Source organism: Camelus dromedarius, chromosome 3, assembly GCF_036321535.1.
Source record: "Camelus dromedarius isolate mCamDro1 chromosome 3, mCamDro1.pat, whole genome shotgun sequence".
Lineage (NCBI taxonomy): Eukaryota > Metazoa > Chordata > Mammalia > Artiodactyla > Camelidae > Camelus > Camelus dromedarius.
In genome coordinates this window covers 14,443,894-14,457,632 of record NC_087438.1, presented here as the reverse complement: position 1 = coordinate 14,457,632, position 13,739 = coordinate 14,443,894, and the positions used below count along the sequence as shown (strand labels likewise).

Genomic DNA, 13,739 nt, shown 5'->3' with positions numbered 1-13,739 from the left:
GTTGATATTCTAATAGGGGTCTTCGTTTCACAGGTTATGCTCTAAAAAACAAAAATCTGGCAATTCAGAACCCTCAATATTTTGCTTCTTTAGGAATTGTATTTGCTATCCATCCCCTGTTATGTTTTCATGAGTTGGATCCTTGAGTCGTGTGGAGAAATTTGTAATAAACTATTACCATTTATTACTATGCACAGGTTTATATGACATAAATTTTGAAAACGTTTTCATGCATTTTTTTTCCTTTTTTTCCTCTTCAGGACCCAATTACAGAGAAAATACATCACCAAACATTCATAAAGTGAATTGCAAGGTAAAATTTTCTATATTAAACATGTTATAGAAATATAGAAATTCTTGTCATATACTTTCTCTTAAAGATCTTTATAGTTCTATGGAGATATTTAGAGGTTTGGCAAAGCAGTTTTCTTCTGTGTTTTAAAATCACTCTTTAAAAAATATAACCTATTCCATTATTTTCTCTAATAAATTTTGAAACTCTTTCTCATGGGCACGCTTTTCAAATGCCACAAAACCAGCAAATAAGCACTGACATTAGACTGTCTTTTATAAGTGTTTCTAATTTTTTTAAATGAAAGCTTGAGACTGACACATGAAGTAGATTACTGTCAGTGAATGTTATATTACCATATTTCAATATTTTAAAAACTGTTTCTAAAATGTAATTTTGTTTGTGTGTGCTTGAATATATATAGAAATCAGATTATATATGTTTTATTAACCATTTAAACTTATTACTAGATGTAGTTCTCTTTACCAATGACCACTGAATTTATGTTTTATAACATCTTTAAACATCAGAGTCTAGAGATACAGTTGGCTATTAATCATCATTCATCTGTGTCAATCTGTTTGATATGTGACAATGATACTTATAATTGAATAATAAGTAGAAAAGTTATAGACATTGAACATTTAATAAATAGTGGATGAAAATAACAGTACACCCACTACCATTTTGATGAGTGACTAATAAGATCTGATACAAAATTACCTTACGTTCTAAGAATCATCTTCTTGAATACTTGAATTTCTTGTGAAAAGATGAAATATAAGGATATAAGCCATGAAATCAAAAGTACTATTTTTATATATTTTGTTTAAAGTATATTTCACCACACAGTCTGTATAATTGCCTGATTTTTTAAGGTAAGTATGCAAATATCTTATTAAATCCTGCTAATTGTTATCAACAGGAAGGATTGAAAATGCTGAAATTTCAAAACAGTCAATATTTTCAAAGTCAAATTCCATTGTTTTATATAATGTGCCTATTATTATCTTAGAAAAACATCTATAAATGTGGATCTGTTTTGTGATCATATATTAAATGTAAAAACAAACAAACAAAGTTTCAACCATTGTGTTCCATCCAATTCAAACAAAGATACAAGGTAGTACAGTTTTCAAGTGTATTTCAAGGTCTCATCCCCACCAGCTGCATTTGTCCTGAGTCCCCCACTCAGGACATTCCAAACTTGACCATGTTGGAAACCTTAGCAAGGGTGAGTTTTCTTTTTGTTTGAAGACAAATTTTGCAGACAAATTTTGCTTGAAAATGCCTTTTTTGGAAGCAGGAACATACGGAACTAAATAAAAATAGTAAGAAATTGTATCATGAAAGATTTTGTGGCATACATCGCTCAATTATCTTAATAAGTAAATTCCTTTATTATAAACAAGACTTTATCATCATGAGTATATGTGATCATTGCAGGAAAAATACAACAGGTTTGTGTGTGTGTGTGTGTGTGTTTGTGAAAAAAACTTACATCCATTTTCACGCCGCAGGATGTGAACGAAACATAAATAACTTTGAAGATTGAAATGTTAATATATACTTTATTATTACATTATTTATTATGTTTATATTTTACAGTATCATCCTTAAGATTGTAGGTAATTGTAAACAGAATTATATTTACACTGAATCACTTGTTCTGCATGTGAGACTAAGACGCCTAGCACAGCTTCAGAAAGGGTTATGTTAGAGCGGACAGGACATCACACACTTCATTGTTTTACAAAGTAAAGCTTGATTAGACTTTTAATGTTAGTCCAAGTTTCCGTGGCTCTAGGTCAAATGTAAACAGAAGTCTATGCAATGTAAAGAGGGAGAATATGACACTGTTTACTGAGTGAATTTAAGTGTACTCGTCAGATTCAAAATTAATGCAAATTACTAAAAAAAAAGAAGAAAAGCTGGAAGAAGAGATTTTACACTGTCTGTCAGTTGAAACCTAACCATACATTTATACCAATTTTAAGTTAAATCTCACTTAAATTTTGACTCTTTTAAGTCACTCTTTAACTATAAAACATAACATTTGAGGATAAAAATATCAAGACAATAGCAGTATTTAATGAAGTAAGGTGGATTTAAGATCAATATCCTTGAAAAAGGAAATTTTTGCCACTGCATGGTTAGTATGTTTGTAATTTTCCTCTCAATCTACATCTTTTTTTTTTTTTTTTAATTTCCAATTTACAGTTAGCAGTGTCCTCCATTAAGGGCTTATATTTCAGAAGAATGTTCATACTCTAGCTCTCTTTTATAGTAAGGCAGGAAACATTTAATCCAAATTTTCACAGAAAGAATTTTCAGAAAGGTACGTGTCCACTGTAAATGCATGATTAAATTATCTTCAGTAGACAAATTAAATTCAATAACAGCAGAATTCAAAATGTACCTGTTGAATGTTGAGCAGAGTAGAACCCCAGACTCCATTCTACATTGTAAAATAATTAATAGTTGTTCCATAATTTAAAAAAAATTATCTCAACCTTGGTAGACAGTCAAGTATACAATTTTATATACTTAATTGAAATTAATGTGAGCACAAAATTTATAGATTTTCACACTCAAATTTTACCTCATACCATTTTCAATGGATTATTATTTTCTTTTGCAATTATGGGGAAATTGCATATTACATAGTTACTTAAGTTATTTAATATTTTCCCATCTCAAAAATGTGAGTATTAATATATTTCTATTCTATAAATGTCTATACATACTATTTTATACAGTTAGAAAAAATAAAATACATCTATTGTACTTACCCAGTAGTAGTTTTAGGAGTTTTGTTTGTTTGTTTCTATATACCTTTCCTAGTCCCCTAAGTATTCCTTATATGATTACATAAAGAAACAAGGTAAATTACATAACTTTCTGACTGACCATATGTAATAGACCATATAGTTCTATTTGACATCAATATGACTACATCTTGCAAATGACTAATAGTGCAGTTACCCAGCAAGGGACTGGTGTTTATAAACTCATTTACCCCTCAAAGGTATGCTATGATATAAATATAATTATCAATTTAGATTAATTAGCACTATGGATAAAATAGAAATTGGCAATATTTTTATGGGACTATAGACAGTTTTTTTTTAAATATCAGCTAAAACAAAAATACAATATGATTTTATTAAGTTCAACATTTGCTCACTGTTTATTCTAAAACAAAGAAGAGTGATACTTACAGGCAAATGATGCCAAGCAATCAGCATGGGTCCTCTACCTGCAAAAGGTCACCTGGGACTGATACTTGTCTGTGCTGGGTTTGAACTGGTAAAAACTCTTGTTTCTAGTTACAGTTGTTGAGATGTATGTGTTCTATCAAAAGAAGTAATTCTGAGAAGGAACATCAGGGACTACCTTGCTAAAGAGAAAAGGGGTCCTCAACATTTTCATTTTCTTGCTGCCACTTGTTTGGATGTTGGAGTCCAGGGCAAGGAGAGTGTGTGCTTATTCCTCATGTTGACTGTTTTTCTCTTGTCATGTAGCCATCACAGATTTATGAGCATCTTCTATCCTTTGGAGGGCAGAATCCAGCTGACAGTTCATAAGGAAGGATATGATTATATGCTTTCAAGTTCCTTTCACATTTGTTGATGAACAGCAACGCCCATGTTGCTTAAAGTCAAACATTTATCCCTTTTCACTTACTCAACAGTGTCATCTGTTTGACACGTCTCACTGAAGAAATAACTTTCAACCAGTCTGCATGAAATCCATCTCTTCAGTATTTCAAATCTCATAAAAATCTTCAACTTCTTAAAAAAATACTTATAAGAAACATTGTTTAATTCAGTGATCACACACTTAAAGTTTACATAAATCAAAGAATATATATTTAGAGTGTGTTGATAAGTAATTATATATTTTTGGACGAGCACAAAGCAAACAAATTAATTAGCTGTTTGAAAAAAGGATGACTTTCTTGAAGTATAATGTCTTCTTTGAGTTAATTGCAATTATTCTCAAACATTATCTTGTTTCTAAATATTCTATCAATTTTCCTTTCAATTAAACTTTTCCTTTTGTTATTATTTATCAGACTCTACCTATTATTAAGTCATAGTGTATAAATGCTGAGTCTTAAACTACTAGAATTTTGTTTTCCCAAAAAATGTGTCTTTGTCTCACCTTTTACAGAATGACAACTCCTTCTTACCCAGTCTATCCTCATAACAATAGTTAACTAACTGAATTGAGGAGAGTGTCTTTAATTTACTTGCATTTGTATTCTACCTTTCTGCATCCTTGATTGAAACTCCCTGCTCTCTGGGTAAAGCATATTCCTTAGCATAAAATAGATTAGTAAATATTAATTGAATTGAACTGAGGAACAAGACTGGTGAAGAGCTAGTTTAATAGGGAATGGCTCTTAAAATACACAAAGAAATATCAAAGTACAGATGTTTGGTAAGAGGTGAGGGAGGAAGATCTTGACTCTACTTATTAGCATGACCTATCCTGTTAGATTAGCAAATTGTTAGGCTGGATGGTTTTAAAGGCATTCATTGTGAAGAAATGAACTGTGATTGAGATGGCCTCAGTGGATGAGAGGATGGGGAGAAAACCAGAAGGATGTCATGGAGCTAAGCTGAGCTCAAGAAAAAGAGCTGAGCTCCCAGATGTGGAGTAGCTGGTTAACCTACCATGTGATGTTTCCTTAATAAAAGAAAAAAATTCCCAAATGCTGGATATTTTTACTTTATGAATATGAATTATTGAATGCCCAGTCTAAGCCAGTTACTAAGTGATTGGGATATACAATTTCATTTATTATTTAGAATAACACAAGTGTATTGTCTCCATTTTATTGATGAGGAAGCTAAACTGGATCAACCGCAGGTCCTTCTGGCACCAATCCTTTGCTCTTACCCATCAGGGGTGTGTATAGGTATATTCAGTAAGATAAGTGCCATGGTTGAGGCACTGTGGTATTTAGAATTATTGGTTTCTTTCTATTGGTGGATTCACATTTCATTTCCTGCTTTTCTTTAAGTAAAACACTAGAACTCCTATTTCAGATCCCTTCAAAACATGTGCAAATCTTTGTTTCTTTATGCATTTTTTTTCTTGCCTAGAGTTTGCATACCTTTAATCAAATTCTCAATAGATCTGTGACTATGAAAGGTTTAAGTAAATGAAAAGAACAACAAAGGGATAGAAAAAAAATCATACTGAAATATGGATCATTTGGAAAACACAGCTGCATTTTTAAGTGGTTTCCTAATTACAGTATGCAATAACTGATACACACAAATGGGCACCTGAATAAAGTTTGCAAAATTCGAGAGGGGATTCTTATGAGGCAGATTTGTAAAAACATAGTATGTCCTCTGCACACATCTTCTGACTTAATTGCTATGTGTTTAATTAGATATTTTATAGGATTAACTCAAGGCCAAACTGTGTAGTAAGCAACTATCATTTGGCTTTACAGCCTCCTGTATTTAGCACCACTTTTACGAATCTATGGATATTTTCCATAATTTCATATACTGCTGCTCTGCCTTCCCCAAATGTTGAGGGTCACTCTCTGGCTCACCCTCAGCCACCCCTCTATTCCTTAAAACAACAATTACAACATGTGGATACTACTATGTCCTTTTGTCCTTAAGGTCTTGTCATCTGTGACTCAGAGTGATGGTATTAGCTGTTGATATATTAGTGGTCTATTACTACTTTCTGAAATCTGATTCCGTATTGCGATTAAGACTCAGCGCCAAGGAAGGACTCAAACAAATACTGAGGATTTCTGTTCTACAGCAGCCCATGCAGGTTTTTTCACTGTGCTCTGTATGTGAGGTGTTTTTAATGTGTAGTGTTCAAATAGGGGCCCATGACCCCTCTCGAGTCAAGTTATTCAACTTGGTGAGCTTTTATGCATAATTACAAGTCAGACGCTGTGCCAGGGGCTGCAATGTTGGTTTTTTTCTCGCTGAGAGTTCATAATAATCTGATAAGGTAGGTATTAACATCCCCATTTCTTCACAGTAAAACCTATTAAACAACTCCGTCTTGATTAAGCTGGCATTCACACGTAGATTTCCTGATTATACTTGTAGAACTTTTATATCACAGCTGGTCTGTTGGCATCCGTTCTTTTTAATTCCCCATTGTTGTGATTTCAATTTTACCTTGGAAAAAATAAATAGTTTTTTGGTCACATTTGTTTTGAGATTCAAATCCAGGCATATTTATTGGGATATAAAAGTGTTTTAGAACCCCTTTTGATATAACTTCATTTGTTTTAAACTAGAATATACTACAACATAATACCATCTATTTCAACATTATTGTGAAAATGGTGTATCCAGATTGTTTTGTAAGAAGGTAAAATAAAGGTTGGGACCAATTTTAGTGTAGGTGCAGGCTTTATTTATTAGGCCTGGGCTACAAGGACAAGAAAAGCTATTGTGGAGAGCTTTAGCCGTATCTGCTGACAAATGGCCATTTAGTTCTGATTTAGTGCAACTCCTGGGCACTAAGAAATCGCCTGCTGAGATACCAAGCCAAAACATAAGATTTTTAAGTTTTGAGGCTTCCTGTCAAACTGATGCTTTGCATAGCTAGACATTTCTGTTGCTTAAAGCCTGAATAAGTTCAAGGAAAAAAATGTTTAGATTTTTTTTTTTTTTTTTTTTGCCTTGATTGGGGAGATTAACAAGGTTCTTTCTTTATCCCATTGGTTTATGATTTTAAAAGTTGGGTGCAGAGAAAAGGACCTTATACATAACAATATTGTATATGATAATAACATACAAAAAAAATCTTGACCATTCAAAGAAAGTCAATGAATTTTACTAATTTCAGAAGTTTTGAAAATCATAAAGTACCAAGAAGTATAATATTTGCATCTATTTATCATAAATAAACCATATTATTTTCATTTTCACCCAATTCAAACTATGAAATTTTGTCACTCCCTCATGCTTAAATCAATTTCTTGAATCCTTTTAAACATATCAAAAATTGAGGTTTTCTGATCATTGTGGAAGTAGGCAATTTATTTGAATGTTTTTTATTGTTTTTTTCCTCTGTTGAAATGATAAAGCTAGTCCAGTATGGACATATGGGTCCAGGGACACTGAGTGCAAATGACAAGCATGGTGGTCTCCTAGCAGAACTCATGACCACATCAAAGATACTTTTATGAACAGAAAAATACCTGGTGCATGTCTGTGTGTAATTGCTTTGACTGACAGTCTGATTCTGAAAACTTCTCTATTACATTTGGTTAGATCATGCAAAATGAAATTTCAAACACAAGATTCAGCACCCTTCAAAGAGGCTATTATTCAGTAGTATGTTGCTTATAAGTTACAGTAAATTATATTTACTTGCTTTTCTCAGTCCCGTGTTGAAATTGTCTTTTTTTTTGAATATTTATATTCTGAGCAAAATACCTAAATACTATTTAATTTTCGATATTCCAATCACTGATCATTCATTTTCAGTTGAGTAATATCAACTGAGAGTCCAGAGTTCCAAGCTTTATTGGTAGCTCTTCTTTTTTGACCCTTGTTAGCTGTGTGATCGTTTGTAATTAATGTACCCTTTCTGGGCCTTAGGCTCATTATTTGATAATTGGGAGTATGAATAAATTTGTGGTTCCCAAGAGCCAGTCCTTGAACTGGGGCCTTTCTGATTATAAAGTTTCACTGGTCCAGGTTACAGTGATAAACATAATTACTGAGTTTATTGTAGTGATATATTTATTTCAGAACTCTGATTTATTCAGTTAATTGTTTAATGTTAAATTTTACTTTCTAAAATTAGAAGAATATTTCACTGAAATTCTATTTTTGGACTCAGAATTCTGCTTAGAACAAGAAAAATGTAAAAATATATTTGGAGACAGAGTTATTTCTATTTAAATAGGATGTTAGATAATACAGAATGACTGATTATTTTATTAACTAAAATAATGGTGCCATACTTGTCATTATGTAAGAAAATATCTTTATTTTTCAAAGCTACATGCTAAACTATTTAGAAGAAATTTTTCACATGTAGGATTTGTGATAAAAAAAAAAGTGTATCAAAATATGTAGATAAAGCATATATGCCAAAATGTTTATAATTATGAAATCAGGATTGTGAATACAATGTGATTGTCCACCAATATCCTTGGTATAGTTTTAATGCTGAGAAGTGGCCCAAACAGAAACAAGGTTTATTAGATAACTTTGCACTTAGGGATTGCATTGAGACAAAGTTCTAGCATTTGGAGTGTATCCTATGTATATGCTTAACTAAACTTGTCACTTTCATTCTGCAACTTCTTCCTGACTAATCATTCAGATACCAGATTTAGATAACAGGTATTTATTGAGAATTTAAACAATGCATCAAAATAAGCATGATTTATATATTTTTTAAAGACATGTAAGTTTGTCTCTGAGGAATTAGTAATTATTATTTTTGTGGAAGTAGGACTTCATTTTTGCCATCAAGGCACCAGCAAGGCTTCATCCCTAAAATCTCTCAGCCAGTAGTTTAAGCACAGATCACACATGCCCACTATGGTCAGGCACTCCACTTCTAAGACAGAAATAATGCAATGAATAATGCTTATACATAGACTCTGGTGTCAGAGAAATCTGAGATGTGGGGTCAAAGCTCAGTTCTGGCACTTGTTAGATATTAAGATTAAGAAAATTATGCCTAAACATTATCGTCTTTTGTACTACAAAACAACAACAACAACAACAACAACAACAACAACAACAACAAAGTTTGTTTGAGTAGTAAGTAATGCAACACCTGGCACATATTACTATCTCATATTTACACTTCTGTTTACATCTCTATTTACATTTTTGGTCATCGTCTACTGCTCATAGGTAGAGTGCAAGTGCAACCTTTTTTTTTTTTTTCAAATTTTCCAAAAAAGTATAAATAACATATTCCAAAAATGTTCTAATTTGATTGGTAATTTATTTACATAAAGGGGAAAAAGATAAAAACCTAATGAATCCCAGTCTTACTCTCTGTTTAACTTTGTAAATCATTCTGTAATTCCTCTCTATCAACTTTGTGTTTTTTTCTCAGTCACTAAACTTCTACAGAATAGTTTTCTATTCTTAAGGTAGAATGCAATAGGTCTTTCTTTTGCAAATAAGCAGCACAAAATAGAAGTCAACATTTGAGAATAAAACATTGGCTTACTGAACCTTTAATAAACTACACTTCCTCAGCCTTCACTGGGTAGAGCCTCTAGGATTGGAAGACAGCATGGATTTAACGTAGCTGGACAGATGTTAAGATGGATCCAAGTGGAAACAAGAACGATTAGATACTATTGTTAGTCTTTGCTTTAGAACTTATCACATTTTAAATTGCATCTGAACCTGTAAAATAAATTCAAAGATTGCTACCTACTTAGAAAATCTTTAGGCAATCAAATTAAAATGGAAGAAAGTCATCAAATTTTTCAGATTCACATACAGAGTTAGTAATGTATCAAAGTCTAGTCAATAACCATTTTTAAACACCTATGTGTGAAGAATTTTTCAAAGTAATACAGAAAATAAATTCTTCCATGCACACTATTTTCAACATTAAAGAACTTCCATATATATTGGCTTAATTGATTCTTACCCCAAATTTGAGTCTAAAGCCATGTTAGGAGATACTCCTCTCACTGCCAACTATATACTTTTACATTTTTAGTTAACTGCTCCTTTTTCTTTAACTTTTATGGTAAAATAAAGCACAGAGCATTGTCTTAAAAATCTAACAAGTCAAATCCACGCTTGGATGCATATACTATTATTTTGATTTATCTTTAGTATTAGCAACCATGGTATTGTCATTTTTTCCTTTTTTGTATGCAATTTTATATTTAAAATACTTAAATGATGTTGCTCTTCTAGTACATATATTTTGCCACTTTAATTAAAGCTAATTCACATCATAAATTCTCCTTCCAGAAAGTCCATATTCTCTGTATTTTTCTTTAATACTTGTTTAACTAATAACATGTTTGCATCATTGTAAAATTTGATATGATTTCAAATAAATGCATATTGTGAAATCATCAGCACAATCAAGGCAGTTGATATTGTCTGGAAAAGTTTCCTCTTTCCATTTAGTACTCCCTTTTTTATAGACCAATCTGCCTTTCCATCTCTTTATCTGGTATCTGGTATTGTAGATTACATTCTACGTTCTAGAAATGTTGTAAATAGAATGATATAATATGTATTATTTTTTTCTAGCTATTTTCATTAAGCAGAATTATGTTTTGATTTATCCATACTGGATCATGTGCCAACAGTTGAATCCTTTTCATTTCCAAGTAGTATTCCACGAATGAATATACCATGGATTTTTATTTTTTTTAACCACTCATCTGTTAAGAGACATTTCAGTTGTCTCCAGATTTTGTCTATGGCAAATGCGGTGGATATGAACACTCATACAGAGTCTTTGTGTGGAACTATACTTTATTTTCTCTTGGGTGAATGCCAAGGGGTTGAACGGCTGTATCATATGATGAATGTACATTAAACTCTTTTGTAAAGTGATTGTATGCTTTTATATTCCCACCAGCAGTGTATGAGAGTTCAAGTTTCTCCACATTCCTGTCTACCCTTGATATGATCTATCTTTTTCGTTTTAGCAATTTTAATATGGGTGAAGAAGTATCTCATGTGGTTTTATTTTGAATTTCCCTAATGACTAATGTTGTTGAGCATATTTTTAGCTGCTTATTTACTTCCATATATCTTCTTGGTGAAGTGTCTGTTTAAATGTTTTCTCAATTAGCCTGTTCCCTTATCACAGAGTCTGAGATTTGTATATATATTCCTAATGCAAATTATTTGTGAGAAAAATGCTTTGCAAATAATTCATTTTATTACTTGTCTTTTTATTCTCTTATATTTCATGCCGATAGATAAGTAGGTAAATAGGTAGACAAAGGTAGATATCTTACACATCTTTGTGTTATCCAAAGTCACATTTTACTTTATGTTTTATTCTGGAAGACTTAGTGTAGTTCTTCTGTTTAGGTCTATGATTCAGTTTGAGTTGAATTTGGTATATGGTGCAATTTATTTTTCTAGCATCATTTGTTGCAAGGACTAGCCTTTTTCTAGTAATTGTCTTGGCCCCTTTTTCAAAAATCAGTTGCCCATTTATGATTGAGCTTGTTTCTAGGATCTCTATGATGTGCCATTGATTTATTTGATTGTTTTTATGCCAATACTACATTATCTTATTTCCTGTAGATTTATAATGTCTTAAAATCAGACAATTAGTTTCTTACTTTGTTCTTCTTTATGATTGACTTGGTTACTCTAGGTTTCTTTCATTTCCATGTGAATTTAAATCTTAGTTTGTCAGTTTCAATGAAAAAGTTTACTGGTATTTCATTTGGAATTATGTTGCATCTATGGATGAATTTGTGGAGGATAGACATTTTGAAAGTACTGCATTTTCTGACTCGAACAGAATATTTCTCTTATTTTATTTAAATCTAGTTGAATTTTCCTCATCTTTGTTTTACAATTTTTTGTTGTGCAGATATTTCATATATTTTGTCAGATTTACCTTAAATGCTTCATATTTTTGTTTTGTCATAAATGACAATAAGTTTGAAATTAATTTTCTGATTCTTTGTTGATAGTTTACAGATTGATTTTCTTTGATTTGATTTTATAACCTGCAATCTTACCAAACTAAGTATATTAACTTTTTATAGTTTCAATCAGATTTCCTACATAGATGATCATTTCATCTGTGAAGAATACCTTATACTTCTTTCTTTCCATTTTGCTTGCCCTTTATTCTTTATTATTCCTTCATTTCACTTTCAAGAACCTCCTGTACAATAGTGAATTAATCGATGAGAATAGATATCCTTGTGTATTTCCTTTTCTTGGGGAAAAGGAAAACACGTGCCTTTCAGCATTAAACATGATGTTGGTTGTTCATATTTTGTAGATGTCCTTTGTCAGTTTGATGAAGGTTCCTTCTATTTCTAATTTCCAGAGATTTACCATTGGAGATTAATGAGCATTAGATTTTGCCAAAGCCTTGTAAAAAATTAATTGAGATAGATTTTTATGTTATATAAAGTGTGTCATTTCAATTGATTTTCCATGTCAAACTTAAATTCCCAGAATAAACTCCATTGGCCACAATGTATTATTCTTTTGTTTGTTTGATTTGCTAATTTTTTTGGATCTTTTGTACCAATGATGTAATGTCTGTGTCTGTTTTTTTGTTTCAAGATAATTCTGGACTCACAGAATGAAAGGGATTTCAGTCTTTCTTTTTCAATATCATGGAAGAGTTTATGTGAAATTTCTTTGACTTCATTTTCAAATACTTGGAAGAATTTACTAGAGAAACTATCTGGGTCTAGACTTCCTTTTAGCACTTTAAAATACTAATTGAATACCTTTAATAGATGTTAGGCTATTAATTTTCCAATTTTGTTTTCTTGAGTGAGCTTTGGTAGTTTGTATCTTTCATGCAATTTGTCCATTTAATCCAGGTTGTCAAATTCACTGGCATAAAATTATTTGTAATATAACTTAATTATCCTTTAAAAAAAGTAATGATGGCAACTCTCTTATTCATGGTTTTGGTCAAGTATGACTTGTCTCTCTTTCTCCTTATCAGTATAATTGTATATTTGAAGAAAATCTTTCTTTTGCCTTAACTTTGAAAAAAAAAAAAAACTTGCAGGGTATAGAAATCTGAGTTGAGTTTTTTTTTAACCTTCATTAATTTAAAGAAATTGTTCTTCTGTCTTATAATTGAAAAAGTTTCTGACAAGAAATCTGTTGTCATGCTTATCTTTGTCCCTCTGTACCTAATGTGTCTACATTATTTAACTGTTTCTAATATGTTCTCTTTGTCATATGTATCCTGCAGTTTGATCATATAGGTCTACCAGGCTTATCCTGTATATCTCCTCCCTGAACTGCAATGCAGACTGGAAACTCTCCCAAGTTGTACTTGTCTTCATGTTTCTCATACTTGATGTACATTAATAGTCTTCGTCTGTGGTTTCCTGATGTTCACCAAATTTGAAACATTTCTACCTTTTCTTTTTTTTCAAATTTTTAAATCTCTGCTCCGTCTCTTATTCTTTAGGAACAACCATTGCATGTAATACTGTTTAGTTTTACAATGCCTCTTTTTATAAAAGAAAATTATTTTCTTTCTGTGTTTCATTTAGGATAGTTTTTATTCCTGTATTCTAAAGTTTACAAATCTTTTCTTCTGTAAGATCTGTTCTGCCCATAATTCCATCCAATATATTTTAACCTCCCATGTTGAAGTTCTCATCTCTGGACAGGCAATGTGGGTCTTTTTCTAATTTCCATGATTCTACTTTATTTTTCTAACATATGGAACTTTGATTATACTTTATTACATTTATTTTAACATCTTT

General features: G+C 31.4%; 1 protein-coding gene across 2 annotated transcripts in view; it reads left to right on the top strand.

The window, feature by feature from the left end:
* Window positions 1-13,739, top strand: part of CDH18 (cadherin 18) — an 885,120-nt gene that overhangs the window by 254,387 nt on the left and 616,994 nt on the right. For both annotated transcript variants that reach the window (XM_064479693.1, XM_064479687.1), the window contains exon 2: window positions 261-313. The gene's annotated coding sequence lies outside the window, so the exon portion shown is untranslated. The remainder of the gene's footprint in view (window positions 1-260; window positions 314-13,739) is intronic.